Source organism: Schistocerca americana, chromosome X (assembly GCF_021461395.2).
Source record: "Schistocerca americana isolate TAMUIC-IGC-003095 chromosome X, iqSchAmer2.1, whole genome shotgun sequence".
Classification (NCBI taxonomy): Eukaryota; Metazoa; Arthropoda; class Insecta; order Orthoptera; family Acrididae; genus Schistocerca; species Schistocerca americana.
In genome coordinates this window covers 749783332-749798780 of record NC_060130.1, presented here as the reverse complement: position 1 = coordinate 749798780, position 15449 = coordinate 749783332, and positions in this window count along the sequence as shown.

The window sequence follows — 15449 nt, the reverse complement described above, 5'->3', positions numbered from 1 at the left end:
TTCTTGGTCAGAGTCCTGCCCCACACCCTGGTAACTGTCAATGGCCCTCAGTTCATCTCTGAGAGTTTTCATGATTTTTGTGCATACCAAGCAAGGTATTCAACATGTTTAGGCACCAAAATTACACCCTCAGTTGAATGGGGGGGGGGGGGGGCAGAGTGCCTTGTCTGAGCTTTTAAGATGCAAACGAAGAAGAATATTGGTAACAGATGAGGCACTCACAAGCTTTGTTAGGTTTTCCTACAGGTTCAGTTCTATCAGTGAAAAGAGCCCAGTGGAGATCATGCTCAGTTTTCAGCCATGCACAGTGCTGAATTTCCTACTTCCCACTCCAAGGCAGCCCAGTGCCCCTATGAAGTGAAGCTACATACCTGGGATCCTGGTCTGGGCTCATGCATTTGGTTGCTATGGAGGCAGTATGGAGGTTTGGGAGCAGCACACAGCACACTTGGCTGTTGTCGTGTTAGAGTACCTGGTGCCATTACTACTTGGTCAAGTAGCTCCTCAATTGGCATGGCTGAGTGCATCACTTTACAGTCTTCTGTACCAAGGAAAAATCCCTGGCAGTACTGGGAATTGAACCCAGGTCCTCCATATGGTAATCAGCCATACTGACCACTCAGCTGTGGAGGAGGACATATTACAAACTAAGAGAGAGTAAGAAGTCTGAATTAGCAGTATAACACTCCATCATTAGTGGAATTATACATAGCTTCTGATCAGAGGCACAAACTAAACTCCACCCAGACAGGCCTTGAATGCCCAAGGGTACTGACTGCAGTGTCATTTTCAGCCCACAGGCCTCACTGGATGCGGATGTGGACAGACATGTGGTCGGCACACCACTCTCCCAGCCACTGTCAGTTTTCCTAATTGGAGCCGCTACTTCCCCATCAAGTAGCTCCTCAAATGGCCTCACAAGGGCTGAGTGCACCCTACTTACCAACAGCACTCAGCAGACTAGACCAGGGGTTCCCAACAAAATTTTCTCGAGGACCCCCCTCACCACACATGATTGGTACCTTGCCATATCACAGTATCAAGTACCTAAAAAAGCCAAATTAAGAGTCTTTTTATACGTTTTCTATTTTTGGTACTTAGAAAAAACATTGGAATATTCATTGTTGAAAAACTATTGAGCTTAAAACTTTTTCAATTTAGCCATCATTGTTACTGTTAAATTTTTGATTATTGCTCAAAATCTTTATCTTAAATCTGGGTGTTTAGTATAACAAACTCCAAAAAAAAAAAAAAAAAAAAAAAAAAAAAAAATCAGTATGAACTGAAAATGACTGGAAAAACTTAAAACTGAGTGTATTGGTCTTTCAAGTGTACTACAGTTGAGATTGCATTGAGTAGATATGTGTGAAAAATAAGAAAACATTAATTTCATACAAGGTAATATTTATTTGAAAAAATACAGTTACAAGAGAGTACTCCATCAGTATAAAGATAGTTTTAATTTTCAGTTCTTAATGAGATGAGTTCAATCTGACCTTTGAGTCCATTATTTCTGAAATCTTAGGTTCCAAGCTTGAAACTTTCACTCTGAAATCTGACAACATGTCAAGCTGATTCCAATATTTGTTTTCCATGAAACATATGGAAGAAAATGCTTGCTCACACCAATATGTGGTTGCAAATGGAAGGATCTTTTTCATTGCCTTATCTCCAAGTTTCTTGTAGTCCTTGCGTGCTGATGCCCAGAAGTCTGTAATTTTATCACCAATGAAAATGTTTATCATCGTACCACAGCTGGACAGATCCACAAGTTGATCTTGCTCTTCTTCAGTGAGACCCTGGATTTTGTCACTTCTTCACAACTGAAGGGATTTCGAATCCATCTGTTATCATGGTCAGGTTCAGGGAAATGCTCTCTAAAAGTAGTGGCTAGGCTTCATAGATACTCGGCTACATTGATCTTGATCTGGTCAGGCAAATTCTCCTCTGATGACTACAAGAACTGTTTTAAAGTAGAAAAGTTAGTTAGTGACTCGTTTTCTGTCCTTGACATCCAGATCTGACACTTTTTGATCATAGCACTAATCTTATCCTCAACTTTGAACATGTCTACATTTTTTCCTTGTAAACTAAAGTTTAACACATTCAAGTGTTCAAACACATCAGCTAAGTACGTAACTTAGCAAAGCCAAGAGAAGTTAGTGAGAAATCTGCATACTTTGTGTCAAGAAGGAAGACACAAACCTCGTCTCTAAGTTCAAAAAATCTTGAAAAGATCCTACCTCGAGAAAGCCATCTTACTTCCGTATGAATAGGAAGTTGCTCATGCTCACTGCCGATCTCTCTACACTCTAGGAAGATGCTAAACGCAGAAGTTAGCATTCGCTAAAGCTCTGCTCATGCAGGCAGTGGCCTAAACAAAAAATCTGTTATCATACGAAATATATTTAATATGTTTTTTATTCTAATATCATCTTGCGGACCCCTCTGGCATAGCTCGTGGACCCCTGGGGGTCCGCAGACCACCTGTTGGGAACCACTGGACAGTCATCCATCCAGGTGCTTGCCAAGCCTGGAAGTGTTTAACTTCAGTGAGCTAACAGGAATCAGTGTTACCGCAGCTGCAAGGCCACTGGTGACCAGAGGCACAAAATGTAGGAAAATTATTTTCAACATTATACAGCAGAAGATAAAATAAGGAATAAAAAATGGTAGAATTCACATAGAGCTGGGCTCTACCAAAACTACAGTCTCATAATTTTGGTACAGTACATAAATTATGTAGTAAATCGTAGGATTGCTGGCCGCTGTGGCCGAGCAGTTCTAGGCGCTTCAGTCCAGAACTGTGTGACTGCTATGGTCGCAGGTTCAAATCCTGCCTCAGACATGGATGTGTGTGCTGTCTTTAGGTTAGTTAGGTTTAAGTAGTTCTAAGTTCTAGGGGACTGATAACCTCAGATGTTATGTCCCTTAGTACTCAGAGCCATTTGAACCATTTTTGAAATGGTACGATTACTGGTAGTATTAGTAGCACTGGTAAGCAAAGAAACATAAATGAGTGTGTGAGGGAGGAACTAAGAGCCAAAAACTTCTCTTTATATTTTTTTGTTCATTTTTCACATAATTAGAACAGCAAATCATTCAGTGATAATCCATTTTGTATTTTATAGCCTTACAAAATGTAAACTGCATTTTATAGTAGCTGATCATGTAACTTCTCTGCTTTTATATAACCAAAGCTATTACTTTTGATACAAGTACAATTTACATGCACAAATATAAAAAAATCTATACGATTACTGTTGTTATTTTTCACTCAATAGAATGTTCTTCATCGTGTTCAAAGGCAAGAGTTTCCTGTTATTTTTGATAAGAGTGAAAGTAGATTAGAAATAACAGGAACATTTTTATATAAACTTGACAAAGTGGTGAAGCAATGTTTGATATGTGTTTTTTTATTTTTTATTTTTTAGGAAATTGCATTTTCTAGCACTAACGATAAATCTGTTTTTTAAATTTTTACTACAACTTCCTTCTGTTTCAAGTTACAAATCAATAATTTTTCAGTAAAACCTGAATTAAACACTAAAAATTTCAATTTTGTTATAAATACTGTTTATTTTTAAGTAACAGACAAGAGGATAACTATGTAGAACAAAAATGTTCCATAGGTTAGGCAGCCATTTTTATATACCCTCACCCAATTTCTAGATGGTTCACTGCATCCTATTTCTAGGGGAATCTTGTAGGACATTGATCTCATACACAAACAAAGCAATCAAATTCAGGTAATGCCTGATAGGCACGCAACACACCTAATGTACAGGTAATGCAGCTACAATCTTAGTTGACCAAAGCTACTAGCAAAACTACCATAGCCTACGCTTACTTATGATAGCTTACAGTAGCCTACCATAGTCTTACAACTTTACATACACAAGAAAGGAGATTATTACTTGACAGATGATCTGCTCAGGTATCCAAAATGGTTACATGCATTATTGCCCATTGACAAACATTCACCGGCAGGCCTACTGCGATGATTAGTGAATGCACACTTCATCAAAATGATGAGAGAGAAGGGATCCCTTGCATAGCAACTTCATAACAACATATCTGGCTCTGGCAAGACATCAGACAGTGAAGCTATCTGCCAGCACCATGACGGAGGACGATCTCTTGTGTTCAACAGGGACAACAACACAGTCAGGTGTCCAACAAATATTTGTAAAATATCGTGCACCTAAATTCAGGGGCCCATATGGAATATTTATTGGACACTTTATCTCCCACTCTGGGAAAGAGCCTCTGAGATGTACTGGGTAATTGTTTAATTTTCTAGTTTCACAAAAAATGCAAATTAATAAATTATTTGTGTGGTTTATAGCAGATGATCCTTTATTAACCATTTTTCCTTCATGTGATCTGTTACCAACTATGTAACTTTGATTATCATTGATTAACCTCAGCAGTCTGATACCTAACAATAAGCTACTAGCAAAACTACCATAGCCTACGCTTACTTATGATAGCTTACAGTAGCCTACCATAGTCTTACAACTTTACATACACAAGAAAGGAGATTATTACTTGACAGATGATCTGCTCAGGTATCCAAAATGGTTACATGCATTATTGCCCATTGACAAACATTCACCGGCAGGCCTACTGTGATGATTAGTGAATGCACACTTCATCAAAATGATGAGAGAGAAGGGATCCCTTGCATAGCAACTTCATAACAACATATCTGGCTCTGGCAAGACATCAGACAGTGAAGCTATCTGCCAGCACCATGACGGAGGACGATCTCTTGTGTTCAACAGGGACAACAACACAGTCAGGTGTCCAACAAATATTTGTAAAATACCGTGCACCTAAATTCAGGGGCCCATATGGAATATTTATTGGACACTTTATCTCCCACTCTGGGAAAGAGCCTCTGAGATGTACTGGGTAATTGTTTAATTTTCTAGTTTCACAAAAAATGCAAATAAATAAATTATTTGTGTGGTTTATAGCAGATGATCCTTTATGAACCATTTTTCCTTCATGTGATCTGTTACCAACTATGTAACTTTGATTATCATTGATTAACCTCAGCAGTCTGATACCTAACAATAACACAAATAGCTGGTAGAGCAAGAGAGCTATTATATCTACATCTACATACATACTCCGCAATCCACCATACGGTGCGCGGTGGAGGGTACCTCGTACCACAACTAGCATCTTCTCTCCCTGTTCCACATCCAAACAGAACAAGGGAAAAATGACTGCCTATATGCCTATGTACGAGCCCTAATCTCTCTTATCTTCTGTTTGTGGTCTAAATCATGATGACCAATTACAGATTCAAGCCTTCTACCTCCCAAATACAATTCCACTGTGTTTAAAACAATGCTACCTCACTGGGTTTATCCCTACTGTATAACACCATTTTACAAACTGTAGCTAAAATTTTTGTTGTCTTGCATTACATTGAGTGTCGCAGGGAAATACCATGTTCTGCTACTGCTGATTTTAACAATTGTTGGAGATGGTTGTATCTTCCATGTTCTGTACAATGCTCCTGCACAGTTGGTAGTGTCTGGTCTACATATGCAGCACCACACTCACAGGGAATTTTGTAAATGCCTCTTTTTTCAGTTCTAAGTCGTCTTTAACACATCCAAACATGCCCAAGCTCATTGCTGCTGGACAGAAGATAACCTTGAATTTATTTTTCCTAAGCAAGGGTGAGGGAGTTCTCATCACTGCAGATGCATCTTCCATGGTTGCCCAGGCTATAAAGGAGGGATTTTTTGGTGTGGATGGAGTGATAGCTGTCAAAGTGCAGGTACTGTTGATGATTGGTGGGTTTGATGTGGACTGAGGTGTGGATGGAGCCATCTGAGAGGAGGAGATCAACATCTAGGAAGGTGGCCTGATGGGTGAAGGAGGACCTGACGAGATGTTACTCCATTGTGGCGCACATTTCAAGGATGGTGTCCCACTATGATTAATAATGATTAATATTGGTATCTTGACCTATTCTGCTGCAAACCATCTGGCCTCCCTACTCAAGCCATATGTAGGTAAGTGTTGTCACCGTGTATGTAATTCTGTGCATTTTGCCAATGGCTCAAATACAGTTGAGCTTAGCGGCTCAGATTTAATAATTAGCTTTGATGTGGTCTTGTTTTTTACCAAAGTGCCTTGAATGGATTTGTTAAACTTTATTGCTAACTTATTCAGTGCTGATCTGATGACCTTGTTTGAACATAGTCTCTCCTCAACCTACTTCTTATTTAATAATGAATTCTTTGAACAAACAGATGACATTGCGATGGGCAGCCCTTTGTGCCCTATGGTGGCTAATCTTTTTATGAAAGACTTTGAGGAGAAAGCACTTGAGCCTGCTGTTTTAAAGCCCACAGTTTACTGGCATTATGTAGATGATACTTTTGATATATGGCATTATTACATACAAGAATTGGAGAAATTCCTTTGTCACTTAAACTCAATACATGAGAACATCAAGTCTATGATGGAGACTGAGAAAAATGGGACTTTACTCTTTCTAGACATGCTAGTATGCCATAAGTATGGTGGATCATTGCAACATCATCTGTACAGAAAACACATGCACATAGATTTATATCTCCAGGTGTCTAGCTGCAACCACCCCACACAAAACATTGGTGTTCTTTGAACTTTAATACATTGGGTGCATGTAATATTAGATGATGAAAATCTCCAAGCAGAGTTAGAACATTTGGAGAAGGTTACTAAAGATAATGGTTTCACTTCTCGCCAAATAAGGAAGGCCATGCACAATTATAATAACAAGAAGCAACACACTGATGACACTGATGATGACTATAAATCAATTGATTTTCTTCCATATGGCCTTCACAGGCATGAACAGATTTCCCACACCATATCCTCACACACATCTGATCCTCATATCCATCCTCAGAACCAACTACAAAGAAGTGCTCCTCTTGTCAATCAATATAACCCCAGACTGGAACAACTGAACCACATCCTTCATCAGGGATTAGATTATCTACCATCATGCCCTGAAATGAGGGACATCCTACCCAAGATACTTCAACCTCTTTCAAATTGGTGTTCCGCTGCCCACCCAACCTCCACAACATCCTAGGCCATCCCTATGCCACTCCAACCATCATAATCCCCTACCACAGGGAGCATACCCCTGTGGAAGACTCAGATGCAAGACCTGACCAATCCACCCATCCAGCACCACCTGCTCCAATCCCATCACAGACCTATCCTACACCATCAGAGGCCAGGTCACCTGTGAAAACAGAATTTTACATTGGTATGACAAGCTACCAGCTGTCAACTAAAATAAATTGCCACTGCCAAACTTTTGCCAAAAACAAGGTGGTCTACCCAATGGCATAACATGTAGCAGGGCACAACACCTGGATCCTCCCCACCACTACCAGATTTTCTGAGCTGTGCAGACAGGAGCTACCCTTACAGAACAACCTTCGCTCTCATAACCTTTGGTCGAAACCTAAAGTAACTCACTGCCACCGAGCGAGGTGGTGCAGTGGCTAGCACACTGGACTCACATTTGGGAGGACGACGGTTCAATCCCGCGTCCGGCCATCCTGATTTAGGTTTTCTGTGATTTCCCTAAATCACTCCAGGCAAATGCCGGGATGGTTCCTTTGAAAGGGTATGGCCGACTTCCTTCTCCGTCCTTCCCTAATCCGATGAGACCGATGACCTCGCTGTTTGGTCTCTTCCCCCAAACCAACCAACCAACTCACTGCCCCCCACCCCCACCCCCACCCCCTGTGCAACCAATAGTGAGTGTGTGTGTGCATGTGTTTGTGTGAAGGTAGGTGGGTGGGTGGATTTTCACATGTGTGCGTGTGTGTGTGTGTGTGTGTGTGTGTGTACACGATCCCCTGCCCAGTACCCAGGCCAATTTATGCCCCTACATCAGCTAGCTGTGTGCTGTTATGCCTTAGTCTTTGAAATTGCATGCCCAGCCATCTGACACATGTCCCCTCCATCTGCACCCCTAGTTAGTCCACAGATGGCTCCCCACTTTCCCACAAGCCACTAGATGTTTCCCCCAAGACCCTCCCTGCTGTCTGCCTCTCTCTATCCCTCACTCCACCCCAATCCACATCCCCATCACACCCCAGTACACTCACTGTCTGCCAATAAAGAGCTGACAGTTGACTGAGCACAATGTAGGGAAACAGGCATGTGCATGTGAATGAGTGTATGTGTGTGTGTGTGTGTGTGTGTGTGTGTGTGTGTGTGTGTGCGTGAGAGTGTGTGCATGTTTTTCTTATAGCTATCAAAAGAAAGTGCATTCCAAAAACTAGCCACGCTCCACACCTTTAGGTTTTGCGCCTATCAACGATGCAGTGCTTCTGCCTTTTGGTGAGTCATCTCCTTTATTCATAAACAAATCATAATTTTTAAGCAGAACTTACACACACACACACACACACACACACACATACACACACACACACACACACACACACAGTTTCAGTATTATTTAAATATATATTTTTTAATATTATTTCCCTATGCTTTCTAATCACTAAGAATCATAGCACCACATTATCCATTGAAATAAAAGAGTGGTTACAATACCTTGCAGCATATCTATAAGCAGCAACTCGAGCCCTGTTTTTGTATTCACCAAGGGCCAAAAGCATGTTGGAAAATGCAGAGTTTGGATATCCCATACTACTGCCAACACTGTTTTATGACAAACACAAGAAGAAAGTGTGATTTGTGTATGGTTGTACAATGCAGTACATTATCTGTGTATTATTTTGGTCTCACATGTTCTCTGTCCATGGGAAATTGTTCGCAATGCACATCAACTCCTTAAAGAATATCTTTAGTGGCATATTTGTATACAAAATTATAGATATCAACTATGATTTTTTTAACTGAAATTTTAGTAGCAGTGCATACCTGGACAAAGTAAATGATGTAAAAATTTTCAGAACATTTTGGCAGTGCTTTGATGATGAATAATTAATAGTTCACAAAATAGATTGCATAGCCTATGGTGATCTGAGCCATAATGTCAAAAGGCCAGCTGTGTGTGATCAACAACTAGTATAAACATAGCTTTTGTTCTATGTAATTCAACGAAACACTGTCACTAAAGAAAGGTGTAATATTCCAGTTATGTTGTTTTCCTAGCACCCCTATACAAGATTTCCCAAATATCCATCAATGTAGCCAATGATGATGAGAACAACAACAACAACAACAACAACAATAATAATAATAATATTAAGTCGCTACTTGATGACACTAAAAATAGTAACAGAGTTTCATAAGCTGTGAAGGAAACTGGGCTCAAATGTAGTAGAGGTAGGACAAAACAGTAGATCATGTGGATCTGTGATTTGCTTGGTTGCAAGGGCACTACTTAAAATAAAAGAGAAAACTAAGAAGGAGAGGTATGGAGCCTTTTTAAAAAGGCTAAAAAAACAGTGCTGAAAATGGACCAGAAAGCATGGAGGGGCCCAGGGCATAGAAGTGAACAGTGTAAATGTTTAAAAGCAAAAAAAGTCTTTGAAAGTGGAATAATACTAATGACTGTACTCTCACTTCTGTGATCGTATCAAATAATTGCACTATTTTGTAGAAGACCTGTTGTAATTGCTGTATCAGGATTAAGAAGCCAGCTACCACATCACATAGTCTAAAATTAGAAAAGAAAAAATATTACATCGAGACCTAGTAGTGAACTCTTGAAACATTGTAATGAGAAACTCTACCACTGCACAAGCTGTGCACCACAACTATGATGCGTTACAAGAATATACTTGCCATACATTTTTTGTTTGTTTGGCTTTCATTGACATCCGTTTTCTACTAAAAATGTGCACAAGATGAAATTTTGCTACAGACCTTTTTCTATTGTTAGTATGCATGGAACTGCACTGTGGCATCCACGTGCCCAAATTTTGCTTCACCTGGTACATAAATTATGATACTATGAAATGGAGTCACACATGCAACTAACAAGACTGAAGAAAGGTGTTAGAGATGTCAATAACTACTAACCTAGTTCACTACTGACATCATTTTCCAAAATTTTTGAGAAGGTGATACATTTTGAAATAGAATCTCTCCTGTGCAACAATAATACACTACTGGCCATTAAACCAAGAAGAAATGCAGATGATAAACGGGTATTCATTGGACAAATATATTATACTAGAACTGACATGTGATGACATTTTCACACAATTTGGGTGCATAGATCCTGAGAAATCAGTACCCAGAACAACCACCTCTGGCCGTAATAACGGCCTTGATATGCCTGGGCATTGGGTCAAACAGAGCTTGGATGGCATGTACAGGTACAGATGCCCATGCAGCTTCAAGACGACACCACAGTTCATCAAGAGATGTGACTGGCGTATTGTGATGAGCCAGTTGCTCGACCACCATTGACCAGACATTCTCAATTGGTGAGAGATCTGGAGAATGTGCTGGCCAGGGCAGCAGTCGAACATTTTCTGTATCCAGAAAGGCCCGTACAGGACCTGCAACATGTGGTCATGCATTATCCTGCTGAAATGTAGGGTTTCGCATGGATCGAATGAAGGGTAGAACCACGGATCGTAACGCATCTGAAATGTAACGTCCACTGTTCAAAGTGCCGTCAATGCGAACAAGAGGTGATGGAGATGAGTAACCAATGGCACCCCATACCACCACGCTGGGTGATATGCCAGTATGGCGATGATGAATACACGCTTCTAATGTGCGTTCACTGCAATGTCACCAAACATGGATGCGACCATCATAATGCTGTAAACAGAACCTTGATTCATCCAAAAAAATTAGGTTTTGCCATTTGTGCACCCAGGTTCGTCATTGAGTACACCATTGCAATGCTCCTATCTGTGATGCAGCATCGAGGGTAACCGCAAACATGGTCTCTGAGCTGACAGTCCATGCTGCTGCAAACATCGTCGAACTGTCCATGCAGATTATTGTTGTCTTGTAAACGTCCCCATCTGTTGACACAGGGATCGAGACCTAGCTGCACAATCCATTACAGCCATGCAGATAAGATGCCTGTCATTGCGACTGCTAGTGATATGAGGCTGTTGGGATCCAACACGGTGTTCCGTATTACCCTCCTGAACCCACCAATTCCATATTCTGCTAACAGTCATTGGATCTTGACCAACGCGAGCAGGAATGTCACGATATGATAAACCGCAATTGTGAGAGGATACAATCCGATCTTTATCAAAGTCGGAAATGTGATGGTACACATTTCTCTCCCTTACATGAGGCATCACAACAACATTTCACCAGGCAACGCCGGTCAACTGCTGCTTGTGTATGAGAAATTGGTTGGAAACTTTCCTCATGTCAGCACATTGTAGGTGCTGCCACCAGTGACAACCTTGTGTGAATGTTCTGAAAAGCTAATCGTTTGCATATCATAGCATCTTCTTCCTGTCGGTTAAATTTCACGTCTGTAGCACGTCATCTTCCTGTTGTAGCAATTTTAATGGCTAGTAGTGTATCTTCAGAAAATTGCAGTTCTCCTAGATAAACTGAAGTTTGGTGGGACTGGTGGTATAGCCAACAAACGGATAATGCCATATCTAACCATAAGAATGCAGAGTTGTTCTTAGTAATTCAACCAATGTAGTCCGAAGACACTATTCTGACAGGGAAGAAATCATGTACAGGATTTCCCAAGGCTCAGTCGTAGATTTGCTATTGTTCCTCATATATGTAAATGATCTTCCATGTAATACAAGGCAATTATAATTAAAGTTAAACTTTCAAACTGCTGTAGAAATAACACCACTGATCAGAATGAAGTCAAATTGCAATGGAATATTATCACACAAGAGGAAAAACGTGTGGCAGAAGAAAAATAAAGTTATAAAATCTAGCAATAAATCATGCTGTAAGGGTCATAATTTAATAGTGGTCGACTAAAAATGACAAACGAATCATACAAAAATGCCTAAGGTATATGTTTGACATTAAACAAGCTGTACTACTTAGTGTGCGTTAGTGTACAGGTGTGATACAGTTAGTACCATCTATCACAGCAAGATCGTATCACATCTGATGGGAAGAATCACTTTTTAATTGTCCTGAGGCCAAAAACCACATAAAAAGCATTGCTCACATCCATTTTTAATTGTCCTGAGGCCAAAAACCACATAAAAAGCACCAACCAAAATCAAACTGCATTATTAATTTCAGTGTGGCTGGTGCAAAACATGTTCAAAATACTGTCCACCATTTTCTGCAACAAGTTGAAATTGAGAAACAGCATGTTCCACAACTGATCTAAGTGTTTCCAGAGTCACATTCAGAATGTGTTGCACAATGTGCACTATGTCTGCAATCAGAACACTGAATACAACATCTTTCAGATAGCCCCCCATCCAGAAGTCACACGGATTAAGATCAGGTGATCAGGGTGGCCAGGCTGTAGGGAAATGGTAGCTGATAATACTAGCATTTCCAAAATGGCACTTCTGCAGCTGCTTAACTGCATTTGCAATGTGTGGAGGTGTGCCATCGTGCATAGAAATGATCCCATCCACACATCTACACTGTTGAAGAACTGGGATGATATGGTTGCGCAAAAGACACTCATAGAGCTTACCAGTGATGGTACAAGTAACAGGACCAGAAGCACCCGTATCTTCGAAAAAATGATAGTCAATGCCATAAACCTGCATCACACAGTGACCTTTCCCGGATGAAGTGGTACTAGTTGATTTGCATGTAGATTTTCTGTTGCCCATATTCAGTAATTCCGTGTATTGGCATATCTTGTCAGATGGAAGTAGGCTTCATCTGTCCACAAAATCATCCATGGCCAATCATTGTCCACTTACATGTGAGCAAGAAATTCTAAGGCAAAGGTCTCTTGTGCTGGCAGGTCAACAGGAAGCAACTCATGCATGTAGGTAATTTTGAATGGATAGCAAAGAAAGATGTTTCGTAGGATTTTACGCACCATGCTCATGGGTATGTGAAATGTTCGGGCAATTCTCCATGCACTACATGTTTGCACACCACCACTCATCTCCTCCTGCATTGCTGTGGCCACTGCTTCCACTTGCATTGAATCAATTCATTTCCTCCCTCTACCAGGCTGTACATGAAAAGAACCCATCTGTTTTAATTTCTGAATAATTTTCTCCAGATCCACGGCAATCATCGGACGAACACCTTTTTTCAAACCCTTCAGTGTCCAGAACTTCTGCAGAGTGCCATGTGCACAGCCATCATTCTTGTAATACAGCTTTACAAGCAGAGCATGATCCTCCATTGAGACAGTCATGGCAAATGTCGCAGGTGCAAAAAGGAGGAAAAGCCATGTGCCTGGCATGTCTATACCAACTTCAATGGGTCGTGCACATGACAGGTGTTTTCATTTATGTATTCTGACACATACAGCACCAGCTATTGATCAGTTTTCACACTATTTTCTTTCTTCTCTCATTCATTTTCCCCCCTCTCTGATAGTATTTCATTGCAATTTGATGTCATTCCGACCATTGGTGTTATTTCTACAGTGTTTTGAAAGTTTAACTTTAATTATAATCACCCTGTACTTATAAGTATAATTGACTGGTTTTCAGTGAATGATTTCACCCTCAGTTTTAAATAGACACAACATATTCAGTTCTGCACACCTAGGGGTACTACACCAATGATTAGTGCAACACATGGTGAGGAAATGATAAGTAGGGGAAAACTTCAAAATTCTTAAGTGTCAGTATTGATGAGAAGTTAAACAGGAAACTGCACATTTTGGAGCTCCTAAAACAACTTCTTTCAGCCACATTTGCACTTAATATTATTGCCAATCTTGGGGAGAAACAAATCCATAAGTCGACATATTTTGCATATTTTCATGCTCTAATGTCATGTAGAATAATGTTCTGAATAAGTCATCTGATGCTCACCCATGATCATCTTATAGACAGCTGTGTAAGGAGTTGGGCTTTCTGACTACTACATTGCAGTATATTTATTCCCTCATGAAGTTTGTTGTAACTTATCCAGTGATACAAATGTGTGATAGATAGTAAAGAAAAATTTGTAAACAAACTCCTTCTATTCTGTATGAGAATTTTTATTATTGTAGTGTGCAAAATTTGGTGGATAGGAATTACTAACTCACATTTATGTATTTAATAATAGTAATAATAATAACAGTAATAATAATAATAATAATAATAGTAAAGGGTGGGGGATAGGAATTATTAACTCACATCTCTATGTTTAATAATAATAATAACAAAATAAAAAATTTAAATAACTTATAAATGTTCAGCATGTAGCAATATTTACAAATTAATTTGTAATATGCGTGTAAAATTACTCATTTCACATCTTTATGATTTATCATGCAAATGATCCATGGAACATGAAACTAACAAATTAACTATTAATAGACATAAATTTAAAGAAACACACATGAGCACTAACAAAGAGAGAGTCTTCACTAGGTTAAAATCTTAGAGTGAAATCATTAGTATTTTACAGGGTAACACCTGCCATCATAATATCTTATTCATTATGAAATTATATTGACTCAGATTTTGTGCAAGGCAAAGGGGAAGGAACAAAATACATGTAGCTGACAATACACTGGTGATAGTGAGAGATTTTTCCAGCATGTATTTGTATTTTGTGAAATTAAATTGCGTATTACATAATTATTTATAATTCTTTCATAATAAATGTGTGTAATTATTTTTATACTTTACATTAATACTTGTGAAAATTGCAATAGCCCAAATAGTCTGGTCTAAGTCCTCACCAATGGATGAAACCGGAGCTGGTGGGTTGAGACAGTTTCCGACTGGTGCCACATGCAGCACTTTGAAGTTCACCACCAGCCACAAGCATGGACTAGTCAGCAACCTCTGTGCAATCACCAATGAGATGGAGTTCTGCATTGTGATAAGTGGCAGCCACAAGCAGCAATGGACATTTCACGTTCAGCATTGGCATACAAGTTCCAAGGTTGGTGTTTGTAGCTACAGTTCGTAGCTTAGTCTAAAAGTGGAGTTGCCTATAGCCTTTGCATAGGGACAAATGTTTACTACAGTGATTGACAGTGATGATTTTCAGAATGGACATAGTTTTGTTGACATTGTATTCAGTAACACATGCCTTGACAGGCCACTGCTTAGTCATATCTGTCCATAAGCACATTCAAAGAGTTGCTGTACAACTTTAGTTAAGTATTGCAGCACAAAAAGTGTATATTTATGTCACTAATTTGTCTGCACTGTCACAGTTTCTCTGTCCACCTTCGGGTACCTAAATCTAATGCAAAATATGTGCAAGCCATTTGACCCAGATGGCCCATACACATTAGAAAGTTAGTCTTAGGTTGTGGCGCCAATGAAATCGACACCAACATTGATATGCATTCATCTTTGGACTCTAAGCATTATCTTTGGCTG